The sequence below is a fragment of the Coloeus monedula genome (assembly GCF_965178545.1).
Source record: "Coloeus monedula genome assembly, chromosome: 1".
NCBI lineage: Eukaryota > Metazoa > Chordata > Aves > Passeriformes > Corvidae > Coloeus > Coloeus monedula.
In genome coordinates this window covers 56,805,286-56,820,001 of record NC_138781.1, presented here as the reverse complement: position 1 = coordinate 56,820,001, position 14,716 = coordinate 56,805,286, and positions in this window count along the sequence as shown.

The following is a 14,716-nucleotide window of genomic DNA, read 5'->3' as shown; positions in this document are numbered from 1 at the left end:
CGTGCGCTATACCCTCTGAAGAGCGCGACAGCTCCGAGCCATGGCTGGGCTTCACTTCTGTCCAGAGCACAGAAGGCGAAGAACGAAGCAGCCGGGCACCGGGCTCATGCACTCAGTGCACCGAATTGCATGAGCTCGGCACAAAGCTGCTTCACAAGCACAGTCAGCTGAGAATGCTCCGGCTGCTTCCGAGAGTCCGGCGCAGCCCTTGCACTCCATCACACAAGCTGGCCAGAAACAGTTTCTTACAGCCGCACTGTTGCAGAGTCCACGCGGCTTGAGCGCACGCAGAAGGAGGCGTCCAGAAAGAAGGCGTTCTTCAAGTCCCCCTTCTCTAAGCAGCCTTGAAGCTGAGCACAGCACACTGCGCCTAGGCAGCTTCTTTCTCCGAGAGGCGTGCCCTCCTCACACGATGCACTCTCGCAGCTCCCTTGCCCACTTGCAGCAGCTGCTAGCAAAGAAAAAGGCTCCAGGGCTAAGAGCCACTGCTGGGCTGAACCTTCCCCTTGCCTCACGTCAAGCCCCAGAAACTGTCCTCTGCACTCGGTTTTTCCCTTCTCCACCGCATCTACCACGGGCGTCTCTGCATCTCCAAGCATGAAGCTAGCAGAATTGCTTCCAGGGAACAGTGGAAGAGAAATAGGGAGCAGCACAAGTAGCCGCAAGTTGAACTTTCTGCTTCCCACTGCTCAAGTGAATCCGCAAACAAGCGAGTGGCAGGCACGCTTCCTCTTGCAGCCTGGGCCATTCGCACAGCAGCCCAGCCGCTGCTCTGCCTTCGTTCTTATGCCCTTCGTAGCAGGTCGCGCTTTCGTTTTGCTGGAGACGAACAGTCGTCTGCTTCTCGCCCAGAGAGCGCGGTGCCGGCAGCGAAAGCCTCCAGGCTGCTGCTTCTGCCCAAACACGCCTGGCCTATGCACTTTCTCTGGCGGCGCTAGGTAGCGGCACATTCGCTCTGCCTTGTAGCCTGAATCTTAACGGAAAGCTTCTCGGCTACGTCTGGCACAGAGCACAGGTTGAGGTCAACGAGCTTCCCCAGAGCTTGCCCCCGAGGCGTGGAAACTTGGATTTGCAGCACATTCCAGGGCTCCTCTTCCTTCCTTTACAGCCTGCCCAGCGCCGTCAGATCGCCGTGCTCTCTGCCGCCGCCTTCTCGCTTCCAAGTACCAGCACGCACCTTGCAGCCGTGCAGAGAGCAAAGATGCGGATAGACGTCTCGCTCAGAAGAAGGTGCCAGGACGAAAAGATGTTCGTCCTTTCTGCTCCTCGTCGCCCGCATTGTGGTGCTGTGTTGAAAGTCTTGGCCAGCCAAAGGCTAATCTTACAGCAAGTGCTTCTCTCCTGAAGCATTTGGCTCAGTGAGAGCTACACACGCGGTTTGGACACTGTAAAGCAGCAAGAAAAATGATTGTACCTCGAGCTGAGGAAAATCCCTGCACAGAACCCTGTGCATGCGTGCGCTATACCCTCTGAAGAGCGCGACAGCTCCGAGCCATGGCTGGGCTTCACTTCTGTCCAGAGCACAGAAGGCGAAGAACGAAGCAGCCGGGCACCGGGCTCATGCACTCAGTGCACCGAATTGCATGAGCTCGGCACAAAGCTGCTTCACAAGCACAGTCAGCTGAGAATGCTCCGGCTGCTTCCGAGAGTCCGGCGCAGCCCTTGCACTCCATCACACAAGCTGGCCAGAAACAGTTTCTTACAGCCGCACTGTTGCAGAGTCCACGCGGCTTGAGCGCACGCAGAAGGAGGCGTCCAGAAAGAAGGCGTTCTTCAAGTCCCCCTTCTCTAAGCAGCCTTGAAGCTGAGCACAGCACACTGCGCCTAGGCAGCTTCTTTCTCCGAGAGGCGTGCCCTCCTCACACGATGCACTCTCGCAGCTCCCTTGCCCACTTGCAGCAGCTGCTAGCAAAGAAAAAGGCTCCAGGGCTAAGAGCCACTGCTGGGCTGAACCTTCCCCTTGCCTCACGTCAAGCCCCAGAAACTGTCCTCTGCACTCGGTTTTTCCCTTCTCCACCGCATCTACCACGGGCGTCTCTGCATCTCCAAGCATGAAGCTAGCAGAATTGCTTCCAGGGAACAGGGGAAGAGAAATAGGGAGCAGCACAAGTAGCCGCAAGTTGAACTTTCTGCTTCCCACTGCTCAAGTGAATCCGCAAACAAGCGAGTGGCAGGCACGCTTCCTCTTGCAGCCTGGGCCATTCGCACAGCAGCCCAGCCGCTGCTCTGCCTTCGTTCTTATGCCCTTCGTAGCAGGTCGCGCTTTCGTTTTGCTGGAGACGAACAGTCGTCTGCTTCTCGCCCAGAGAGCGCGGTGCCGGCAGCGAAAGCCTCCAGGCTGCTGCTTCTGCCCAAACACGCCTGGCCTATGCACTTTCTCTGGCGGCGCTAGGTAGCGGCACATTCGCTCTGCCTTGTAGCCTGAATCTTAACGGAAAGCTTCTCGGCTACGTCTGGCACAGAGCACAGGTTGAGGTCAACGAGCTTCCCCAGAGCTTGCCCCCGAGGCGTGGAAACTTGGATTTGCAGCACATTCCAGGGCTCCTCTTCCTTCCTTTACAGCCTGCCCAGCGCCGTCAGATCGCCGTGCTCTCTGCCGCCGCCTTCTCGCTTCCAAGTACCAGCACGCACCTTGCAGCCGTGCAGAGAGCAAAGATGCGGATAGACGTCTCGCTCAGAAGAAGGTGCCAGGACGAAAAGATGTTCGTCCTTTCTGCTCCTCGTCGCCCGCATTGTGGTGCTGTGTTGAAAGTCTTGGCCAGCCAAAGGCTAATCTTACAGCAAGTGCTTCTCTCCTGAAGCATTTGGCTCAGTGAGAGCTACACACGCGGTTTGGACACTGTAAAGCAGCAAGAAAAATGATTGTACCTCGAGCTGAGGAAAATCCCTGCACAGAACCCTGTGCATGCGTGCGCTATACCCTCTGAAGAGCGCGACAGCTCCGAGCCATGGCTGGGCTTCACTTCTGTCCAGAGCACAGAAGGCGAAGAACGAAGCAGCCGGGCACCGGGCTCATGCACTCAGTGCACCGAATTGCATGAGCTCGGCACAAAGCTGCTTCACAAGCACAGTCAGCTGAGAATGCTCCGGCTGCTTCCGAGAGTCCGGCGCAGCCCTTGCACTCCATCACACAAGCTGGCCAGAAACAGTTTCTTACAGCCGCACTGTTGCAGAGTCCACGCGGCTTGAGCGCACGCAGAAGGAGGCGTCCAGAAAGAAGGCGTTCTTCAAGTCCCCCTTCTCTAAGCAGCCTTGAAGCTGAGCACAGCACACTGCGCCTAGGCAGCTTCTTTCTCCGAGAGACGTGCCCTCCTCACACGATGCACTCTCGCAGCTCCCTTGCCCACTTGCAGCAGCTGCTAGCAAAGAAAAAGGCTCCAGGGCTAAGAGCCACTGCTGGGCTGAACCTTCCCCTTGCCTCACGTCAAGCCCCAGAAACTGTCCTCTGCACTCGGTTTTTCCCTTCTCCACCGCATCTACCACGGGCGTCTCTGCATCTCCAAGCATGAAGCTAGCAGAATTGCTTCCAGGGAACAGGGGAAGAGAAATAGGGAGCAGCACAAGTAGCCGCAAGTTGAACTTTCTGCTTCCCACTGCTCAAGTGAATCCGCAAACAAGCGAGTGGCAGGCACGCTTCCTCTTGCAGCCTGGGCCATTCGCACAGCAGCCCAGCCGCTGCTCTGCCTTCGTTCTTATGCCCTTCGTAGCAGGTCGCGCTTTCGTTTTGCTGGAGACGAACAGTCGTCTGCTTCTCGCCCAGAGAGCGCGGTGCCGGCAGCGAAAGCCTCCAGGCTGCTGCTTCTGCCCAAACACGCCTGGCCTATGCACTTTCTCTGGCGGCGCTAGGTAGCGGCACATTCGCTCTGCCTTGTAGCCTGAATCTTAACGGAAAGCTTCTCGGCTACGTCTGGCACAGAGCACAGGTTGAGGTCAACGAGCTTCCCCAGAGCTTGCCCCCGAGGCGTGGAAACTTGGATTTGCAGCACATTCCAGGGCTCCTCTTCCTTCCTTTACAGCCTGCCCAGCGCCGTCAGATCGCCGTGCTCTCTGCCGCCGCCTTCTCGCTTCCAAGTACCAGCACGCACCTTGCAGCCGTGCAGAGAGCAAAGATGCGGATAGACGTCTCGCTCAGAAGAAGGTGCCAGGACGAAAAGATGTTCGTCCTTTCTGCTCCTCGTCGCCCGCATTGTGGTGCTGTGTTGAAAGTCTTGGCCAGCCAAAGGCTAATCTTACAGCAAGTGCTTCTCTCCTGAAGCATTTGGCTCAGTGAGAGCTACACACGCGGTTTGGACACTGTAAAGCAGCAAGAAAAATGATTGTACCTCGAGCTGAGGAAAATCCCTGCACAGAACCCTGTGCATGCGTGCGCTATACCCTCTGAAGAGCGCGACAGCTCCGAGCCATGGCTGGGCTTCACTTCTGTCCAGAGCACAGAAGGCGAAGAACGAAGCAGCCGGGCACCGGGCTCATGCACTCAGTGCACCGAATTGCATGAGCTCGGCACAAAGCTGCTTCACAAGCACAGTCAGCTGAGAATGCTCCGGCTGCTTCCGAGAGTCCGGCGCAGCCCTTGCACTCCATCACACAAGCTGGCCAGAAACAGTTTCTTACAGCCGCACTGTTGCAGAGTCCACGCGGCTTGAGCGCACGCAGAAGGAGGCGTCCAGAAAGAAGGCGTTCTTCAAGTCCCCCTTCTCTAAGCAGCCTTGAAGCTGAGCACAGCACACTGCGCCTAGGCAGCTTCTTTCTCCGAGAGACGTGCCCTCCTCACACGATGCACTCTCGCAGCTCCCTTGCCCACTTGCAGCAGCTGCTAGCAAAGAAAAAGGCTCCAGGGCTAAGAGCCACTGCTGGGCTGAACCTTCCCCTTGCCTCACGTCAAGCCCCAGAAACTGTCCTCTGCACTCGGTTTTTCCCTTCTCCACCGCATCTACCACGGGCGTCTCTGCATCTCCAAGCATGAAGCTAGCAGAATTGCTTCCAGGGAACAGGGGAAGAGAAATAGGGAGCAGCACAAGTAGCCGCAAGTTGAACTTTCTGCTTCCCACTGCTCAAGTGAATCCGCAAACAAGCGAGTGGCAGGCACGCTTCCTCTTGCAGCCTGGGCCATTCGCACAGCAGCCCAGCCGCTGCTCTGCCTTCGTTCTTATGCCCTTCGTAGCAGGTCGCGCTTTCGTTTTGCTGGAGACGAACAGTCGTCTGCTTCTCGCCCAGAGAGCGCGGTGCCGGCAGCGAAAGCCTCCAGGCTGCTGCTTCTGCCCAAACACGCCTGGCCTATGCACTTTCTCTGGCGGCGCTAGGTAGCGGCACATTCGCTCTGCCTTGTAGCCTGAATCTTAACGGAAAGCTTCTCGGCTACGTCTGGCACAGAGCACAGGTTGAGGTCAACGAGCTTCCCCAGAGCTTGCCCCCGAGGCGTGGAAACTTGGATTTGCAGCACATTCCAGGGCTCCTCTTCCTTCCTTTACAGCCTGCCCAGCGCCGTCAGATCGCCGTGCTCTCTGCCGCCGCCTTCTCGCTTCCAAGTACCAGCACGCACCTTGCAGCCGTGCAGAGAGCAAAGATGCGGATAGACGTCTCGCTCAGAAGAAGGTGCCAGGACGAAAAGATGTTCGTCCTTTCTGCTCCTCGTCGCCCGCATTGTGGTGCTGTGTTGAAAGTCTTGGCCAGCCAAAGGCTAATCTTACAGCAAGTGCTTCTCTCCTGAAGCATTTGGCTCAGTGAGAGCTACACACGCGGTTTGGACACTGTAAAGCAGCAAGAAAAATGATTGTACCTCGAGCTGAGGAAAATCCCTGCACAGAACCCTGTGCATGCGTGCGCTATACCCTCTGAAGAGCGCGACAGCTCCGAGCCATGGCTGGGCTTCACTTCTGTCCAGAGCACAGAAGGCGAAGAACGAAGCAGCCGGGCACCGGGCTCATGCACTCAGTGCACCGAATTGCATGAGCTCAGCACAAAGCTGCTTCACAAGCACAGTCAGCTGAGAATGCTCCGGCTGCTTCCGAGAGTCCGGCGCAGCCCTTGCACGCCATCACACAAGCTGGCCAGAAACAGTTTCTTACAGCCGCACTGTTGCAGAGTCCACGCGGCTTGAGCGCACGCAGAAGGAGGCGTCCAGAAAGAAGGCGTTCTTCAAGTCCCCCTTCTCTAAGCAGCCTTGAAGCTGAGCACAGCACACTGCGCCTAGGCAGCTTCTTTCTCCGAGAGACGTGCCCTCCTCACACGATGCACTCTCGCAGCTCCCTTGCCCACTTGCAGCAGCTGCTAGCAAAGAAAAAGGCTCCAGGGCTAAGAGCCACTGCTGGGCTGAACCTTCCCCTTGCCTCACGTCAAGCCCCAGAAACTGTCCTCTGCACTCGGTTTTTCCCTTCTCCACCGCATCTACCACGGGCGTCTCTGCATCTCCAAGCATGAAGCTAGCAGAATTGCTTCCAGGGAACAGGGGAAGAGAAATAGGGAGCAGCACAAGTAGCCGCAAGTTGAACTTTCTGCTTCCCACTGCTCAAGTGAATCCGCAAACAAGCGAGTGGCAGGCACGCTTCCTCTTGCAGCCTGGGCCATTCGCACAGCAGCCCAGCCGCTGCTCTGCCTTCGTTCTTATGCCCTTCGTAGCAGGTCGCGCTTTCGTTTTGCTGGAGACGAACAGTCGTCTGCTTCTCGCCCAGAGAGCGCGGTGCCGGCAGCGAAAGCCTCCAGGCTGCTGCTTCTGCCCAAACACGCCTGGCCTATGCACTTTCTCTGGCGGCGCTAGGTAGCGGCACATTCGCTCTGCCTTGTAGCCTGAATCTTAACGGAAAGCTTCTCGGCTACGTCTGGCACAGAGCACAGGTTGAGGTCAACGAGCTTCCCCAGAGCTTGCCCCCGAGGCGTGGAAACTTGGATTTGCAGCACATTCCAGGGCTCCTCTTCCTTCCTTTACAGCCTGCCCAGCGCCGTCAGATCGCCGTGCTCTCTGCCGCCGCCTTCTCGCTTCCAAGTACCAGCACGCACCTTGCAGCCGTGCAGAGAGCAAAGATGCGGATAGACGTCTCGCTCAGAAGAAGGTGCCAGGACGAAAAGATGTTCGTCCTTTCTGCTCCTCGTCGCCCGCATTGTGGTGCTGTGTTGAAAGTCTTGGCCAGCCAAAGGCTAATCTTACAGCAAGTGCTTCTCTCCTGAAGCATTTGGCTCAGTGAGAGCTACACACGCGGTTTGGACACTGTAAAGCAGCAAGAAAAATGATTGTACCTCGAGCTGAGGAAAATCCCTGCACAGAACCCTGTGCATGCGTGCGCTATACCCTCTGAAGAGCGCGACAGCTCCGAGCCATGGCTGGGCTTCACTTCTGTCCAGAGCACAGAAGGCGAAGAACGAAGCAGCCGGGCACCGGGCTCATGCACTCAGTGCACCGAATTGCATGAGCTCAGCACAAAGCTGCTTCACAAGCACAGTCAGCTGAGAATGCTCCGGCTGCTTCCGAGAGTCCGGCGCAGCCCTTGCACGCCATCACACAAGCTGGCCAGAAACAGTTTCTTACAGCCGCACTGTTGCAGAGTCCACGCGGCTTGAGCGCACGCAGAAGGAGGCGTCCAGAAAGAAGGCGTTCTTCAAGTCCCCCTTCTCTAAGCAGCCTTGAAGCTGAGCACAGCACACTGCGCCTAGGCAGCTTCTTTCTCCGAGAGACGTGCCCTCCTCACACGATGCACTCTCGCAGCTCCCTTGCCCACTTGCAGCAGCTGCTAGCAAAGAAAAAGGCTCCAGGGCTAAGAGCCACTGCTGGGCTGAACCTTCCCCTTGCCTCACGTCAAGCCCCAGAAACTGTCCTCTACTAGCTTGAACAGCTTGTCAGTTAAGGGAAATTATGCAAGTGAAAAAGTCGATCTGTAAAGTTTCTAACGAGTAACTGGAAATATCAGAAACTTTTCCTCAAGCAGGAACACTGATTCGCTGACAGTGTTGGAAGCAAAGCAGAGTTGTCCAAATGGGGTAAGGCATTCTCGGTTTTGTGGTGCACAAATGGTTGCGAGACACACACACTAAAGCACGAAATGGGCTACTATTAATGGGAATTTTCTCTTAAACTTGCCTGTGGGCAGAAGAGTACATCTGTTGATACAGGTGAAAGCTTTCAAGCAGGCCTGCATACAGGGATGTCAGTGTTCATTATATCGACTTTCTGAAATGTTTTCATTGAAGCTTTTATCTCAGCTCCACACAAGGCAATCTTCACATCCTTTACTTCTTTGAGACATATAGCTAACATTTGTTTCCATCATACAAAAGGTTTTCTCATCTTTCAGGGAAACTTTCAGCACCAGAAAGTTCAAAGAGAACTTGAGTTCACACCACATGGCTGAAGGGCATATCCTCGCCTCTTATAAACCCACACCATTCCTTCCTTATGCGGAGCTCTGTGGGACTACAGAAGCTCCTGGTCTGATAGATACTGGTTGGGTGTCTTGGGATATTTGAGTTCCTGCTCCAAAGGAACTCTTTTAAAAACTTTCTGGCCCTGAATGAGTTCACACAAGTTTTGACCCACTATTTCAAAATTGCAGAGCTACTTTTTCAGATGGTTTAGTAGTACACCAAAGTTTATGTTGATTTTTTTCCCTGTGCAACAAGGAGCAAAGTACAGCCAAGTTCACAGCCCCGTCTTCACTCTTTTCCTCTAAGTGATGAAGCAGTTTGCTATCAGAAATATGCTAGCACAAGATCTGTGTGTTTCCTACTGCCTCATCAGCTTTCAGCATGTCACATTAATCTACATTATGATTTGTTCCCTGTTTTGCCCCTTCTCCCAGTATTTGAAGTGGTCGTTGAACTCTTGCTGTCCTCAGAGGTGCCACCATTCATCAGCAGCCCACACCAAAACATACAGAGCCACACATTGTAAAGACAGATCACTCCGGAAGCAAATGATTTCCGGAAAAAATCAAATCAGTGCTAATTCTGAGAAAAAAAAAAAAAAAAAAGAAGGTCAAATAGTAGGAGATGAGACTAGATAAGCTTCTTAAGAGCTTACTTCTTTAATCTATTGAGGACACTTTATCCGGGTATTTACTAATGGCTAGAAACCATACATCATTTCCTTTTTGTTTTTTCTAAGCCCTCCATCTGTTTCTATTTAAAACCAGAGACGGAAGGAAAGAGAAATATTCATAGATCTGGAAAACCAACGGAATTGATAGGGTACTGGGATGAATTTCTGAAGTGGTGGTACACTGCTACTTAGAATCAGTGTTTGACACAAGTTAAGTCATCTTCTGATGACTGTTTCAAGTATGTGAGGTAGGAAGATCAATTCAGTTTAAAGATTGAAATAAAATGGTGACATCATGTTGAGTCTAATCATCCTGAAAACAGGCCTGCTTGTTTATCTTCAGAACGAGCTCTAGGAGACCTCAGGACCACAGAAGCTTAAAATGTCTGCTTGTACTTCACATGAAAGATTTCAGCTTCTCCAACTACCAGAATATAACTTCCTGTGAGCATCAAGATGAAAAAATAATCAAGAAAACGTGCCCAGTATGCCCACACCCAGACTGGGATTGGAAGCATCAATCCACTCCTTTTCCCCACCCTGCAGCATCATTTGGCTCAGCAATAACTGAAAAGGTGCAAGGAAACACTCCTGGTGAGAAGAGCACACCTCTCCTCCCCATCCCACCTCACTAGGATGGGGATGCTAAATCTGTACCACTCATGCCAGTAACATATCTGGTCCTTTTGTTCCACTTGACACCTCCCCTGCCACATCACATTTCACACAGCTTAATGTAACACTAAAAACCACCTTCTGCCTCCACTATCATAGCTCTTAAGCAAGATGTGCCTCTCTGAGAATGTTGCCCAGGCTTTTCAATTTTCTCTCAGTCCACTCTCACCGCCTACTTGTGTCACATGACTGAAGAAGTCTTGGCCAAGATCAAGGAGACTTTCCTGATTAAAGTAGTAGTAGAAGGTTGGGCTGTTGGCTTGCTTTTTCTTTTTCTCTTTTTAATCCTTTACGTCTTCTTGTTTGGGCCATCATCTTTTCCATCTTATGGGATCCTTTACCCTCTTCCCACCTTTCCATCGCATCCTCAGACCACCTGCTCGATTCTTCAGTTTCTCACCCCTTCTCGGTCTCTGACCTCAGTCCTGTGCTCTTTCGCATTATGATGCAGCCGCGATAGAGCCATATGTACTTTGGGAGGCCAGATCTGACACAGCCACAAGAAGCAGACACCCTGCTGAGGAGGAAGATTTCATAACCAAAGCCTGTAGCTCCGTCCTGTCAGTCACTGAATACTAGACGCTGATGTTGCCTTCTCCCCTCAGGACTGCTTTGGTTGAAGGGCAATTTTTTTCTACGTTTTTTTTCCATGTAAAGCTGATACATTAACTTACTTAATGAAGCACTCTGCAGCCTGATTACTGTGATTTATTCTTCTTCCCAAGTGGTTTAATTCTACATCGGTGATCCTTGATTTGTCAAAAAGGAGCAGTAGTTGGAACAGAAGTCACAGAGGCTGCTTTCGATCAAATTAAGCAAGAGTTCCCCATAGTCTTCAGTGTGCTACAGGTTTTCTGTTGTCTGGCTGTATTGCCTTTTCAGTGCCTGACAAAACTGCTTATTTTTGTTGACATTTTCAGCAAAAGCATCTTAGCAGTTTGGAACAGGAATATTGTTGTCAGAGGTGAAGAGAAGGATGGAAGGCATGTTGTGAGTAAAACAATCTCATGCTCTTACCAGTGCTGAAAAACAAAGCAGTTAGGCACTGAACCAGGCTTTCAATGGCAACTGAGCTTTCAGGTGTCACAGGAGAAACTGATTCAGAGTGAGCAAATACTTCTGCTGTGCTAGTAGGCTGTGCACGTCAGCTACCACTCGCTGCACCAGACTGGAAGCAGCACTCATTGGGCTGTGAAGGCTGGGCAGACACTGTCAGAACACGAAGCGCTGTTGGGAAATCTCCATCCTGTGCAAGGCAAAGAGATCCTCACAGCATTTCATCAAGGTGGGTGCTGATTTGGAGCTGGCCCCTATAAACATCACTGTGCAAAATCTAAAATAGGTCTTCCATAGCACATTGCTGCTGAGAGGGCTCTGAGCACAAGCTTCTCCCTCAAACAAGTCACGTGAGCTATCACTGCCCATTAGAGCACCTCAGGGTGATTTCTGATGGGCTGAATCCAGGGTAAGTGAGCTGAAGGACTATCAGAAAACTATTTTTGTTCAGGTTTTGTCGTTACACAAAAGTAAAGCCCTAATAACGTTCATGCTCAAATACTTGAAGATTGAGATGAGTCCTGTATTTCATAGATGTCTAATACAGGAAGTACCAGTGTGGGTCAACATGCAACATCTGACAATCATTGACTGCTTTTAATTTGGATAATGCTGTGAGGAAGTCAAGGTGGTTTAAATACTTACATAATATATTGCCAGATTGCACGTGGTCTTCAGACTGAATACTTCAGAGAAGGAAGGAAGGAAGGAAGGAAGGAATTCGGAAGGAAGGAAGGAATTCGGAAGGAAGGAAGGAATTCGGAAGGAAGGAAGGAATTCGGAAGGAAGGAATTCGGAAGGAAGGAATTCGGAAGGAAGGAATTCGGAAGGAAGGAAGGAAGGAAGGAAGGAAGGAAGGAAGGAAGGAAGGAAGGAAGGAAGGAAGGAAGGAAGGAAGGAAGGAAGGAAGGAAGGAAGGAAGGAAGGAAGGAAGGAAGGAATTCGGAAGGAAGGAAGGAAGGAATTCGGAAGGAATTCGGAAGGAAGGAATTCGGAAGGAAGGAATTCGGAAGGAAGGAAGGAAGGAAGGAAGGAAGGAAGGAAGGAAGGAAGGAAGGAAGGAAGGAAGGAAGGAAGGAAGGAAGGAAGGAAGGAAGGAAGGAAGGAAGGAATTCGGAAGGAAGGAAGGAAGGAAGGAAGGAAGGAAGGAAGGAAGGAAGGAAGGAAGGAAGGAAGGAATTAGGAAGGAAGGAATTCGGAAGGAAGGAATTCGGAAGGAAGGAAGGAAGGAAGGAAGGAAGGAAGGAAGGAAGGAAGGAAGGAATTCGGAAGGAAGGAAGGAAGGAAGGAAGGAAGGAAGGAAGGAAGGAAGGAAGGAAGGAAGGAAGGAAGGAAGGAAGGAAGGAAGGAAGGAAGGAAGGAAGGAAGGAAGGAAGGAAGGAAGGAAGGAAGGAAGGAAGGAATTCGGAAGGAAGGAAGGAAGGAAGGAAGGAATTCGGAAGGAAGGAATTCGGAAGGAAGGAATTCGGAAGGAAGGAAGGAAGGAAGGAATTCGGAAGGAAGGAATTCGGAAGGAAGGAAGGAATTCGGAAGGAAGGAAGGAAGGAAGGAAGGAAGGAATTCGGAAGGAAGGAATTCGGAAGGAAGGAAGGAAGGAAGGAAGGAAGGAAGGAAGGAAGGAAGGAAGGAAGGAAGGAAGGAAGGAAGGAAGGAAGGAAGGAAGGAATTCGGAAGGAAGGAATTCGGAAGGAAGGAAGGAAGGAAGGAAGGAAGGAAGGAAGGAAGGAAGGAAGGAAGGAAGGAAGGAAGGAAGGAATTCGGAAGGAAGGAAGGAAGGAAGGAAGGAATTCGGAAGGAAGGAAGGAAGGAAGGAAGGAATTCGGAAGGAATTCGGAAGGAATTCGGAAGGAAGGAAGGAAGGAAGGAAGGAAGGAAGGAAGGAAGGAAGGAAGGAAGGAAGGAAGGAAGGAAGGAAGGAAGGAAGGAAGGAAGGAAGGAAGGAAGGAAGGAAGGAAGGAAGGAAGGAATTCGGAAGGAAGGAAGGAAGGAAGGAAGGAAGGAAGGAAGGAAGGAAGGAAGGAAGGAAGGAAGGAAGGAAGGAAGGAAGGAAGGAAGGAAGGAAGGAAGGAAGGAAGGAAGGAAGGAAGGAATTAGGAAGGAAGGAATTCGGAAGGAAGGAATTCGGAAGGAAGGAAGGAAGGAAGGAAGGAAGGAAGGAAGGAAGGAAGGAAGGAAGGAAGGAAGGAAGGAAGGAAGGAAGGAAGGAAGGAAGGAAGGAAGGAAGGAAGGAAGGAATTCGGAAGGAAGGAATTCGGAAGGAAGGAATTCGGAAGGAAGGAAGGAAGGAAGGAAGGAATTCGGAAGGAAGGAATTCGGAAGGAAGGAATTCGGAAGGAAGGAAGGAAGGAAGGAATTCGGAAGGAAGGAATTCGGAAGGAAGGAAGGAATTCGGAAGGAAGGAAGGAAGGAAGGAAGGAAGGAAGGAATTCGGAAGGAAGGAATTCGGAAGGAAGGAATTCGGAAGGAAGGAAGGAAGGAAGGAAGGAAGGAAGGAAGGAAGGAAGGAAGGAAGGAAGGAAGGAAGGAAGGAAGGAAGGAAGGAAGGAAGGAAGGAAGGAAGGAAGGAAGGAAGGAAGGAAGGAAGGAAGGAAGGAAGGAATGAATTCGGAAGGAAGGAAGGAAGGAAGGAAGGAAGGAAGGAAGGAAGGAATTCGGAAGGAAGGAAGGAAGGAAGGAAGGAAGGAAGGAAGGAAGGAAGGAAGGAAGGAAGGAAGGAAGGAAGGAAGGAAGGAAGGAAGGAAGGAAGGAAGGAAGGAAGGAAGGAAGGAAGGAAGGAAGGAATTCGGAAGGAAGGAAGGAATTCGGAAGGAAGGAAGGAAGGAAGGAAGGAAGGAAGGAAGGAAGGAAGGAAGGAAGGAAGGAAGGAAGGAAGGAAGGAAGGAAGGAAGGAAGGAAGGAAGGATAAAAGGGAAATTTCCTCAGTTTTTCAAACTGTCTGTTGAAGAATCATAGAATCATAAAAGTGTTGGGGTTGGAAGCCACCTTAAAGATTATCTAGTTTCAAACCTCCTGCCATGAGCAGGGACAACTTTCACCAGACCAGGTTGCTCAGAGGCCCATCCAGCCTGAGCTTGAGCAGGATGCCAGGATGGGACATCCATCTCTGAAGAAGCAGCTACACTGTACGAACTTCACTGCTTTGTGATCTAGTAAGTACACTGGTGCTGGGATGAACTGATTTTGTTGCAGAGCCCTATTTTCATGCATTTGTAAGCCTCCAAAAAAAACTCTCCCAGCCTGCAGATCTAAAGCTTCCCCAAAACTTGGTTCCTGTATGTGGGAGACTTCGTAGCCCAGAATCGCACATCCTCAGTTCTGACAAGTGCCAAAGAAAATATTAATAGCTCCCCTAGCTGTCCTTGGCTCCAAATACTCCAAGGACTCCATTTGTGGTCTAATTCTCTCACGGTATCCAAACACCAACCTTCACCTTTTTTAAAGCAAGGGCTTGGTATGATTCATTATAAGAAAATTAGTATGGGTGGAAAGTTCAAATACTACAGCAAATGGCAGTGCAGGGATGCGAGCACATGAAATTTAGGAAAAATGAGAATTACTACATGGGTATATTGACATCTTGCAAAACCCACAATGTCAGCCTATGTTGTCTGTCCAGCACATCTTGGTAGTAATGTCACCAAAAAGGGCATTTTCCTTCCGTGTGGCAAAGGGTCCCTGTGGAATTGCATGGGTTTTGACCAACACTATTATAGAGGATATCCAAGCGATACACTTGCGATTTGGCAAGATTTGGATCCAATCTTCAGGTTAGAAAGATTAGGTTTAGCATCTTTAACCTCATCTTGAATTTAGAAAACAGAACTAAAGAAGACTGAATTATAAATTGTGTTGTGATCAAACAACTTTTATTATGTTTTATTAGTTTGAACAGTGACACTGACATTCAATTTGTTAGAAAACATTAGGCATCAGAAAACATCAAAACATCCGCTTAAGTAC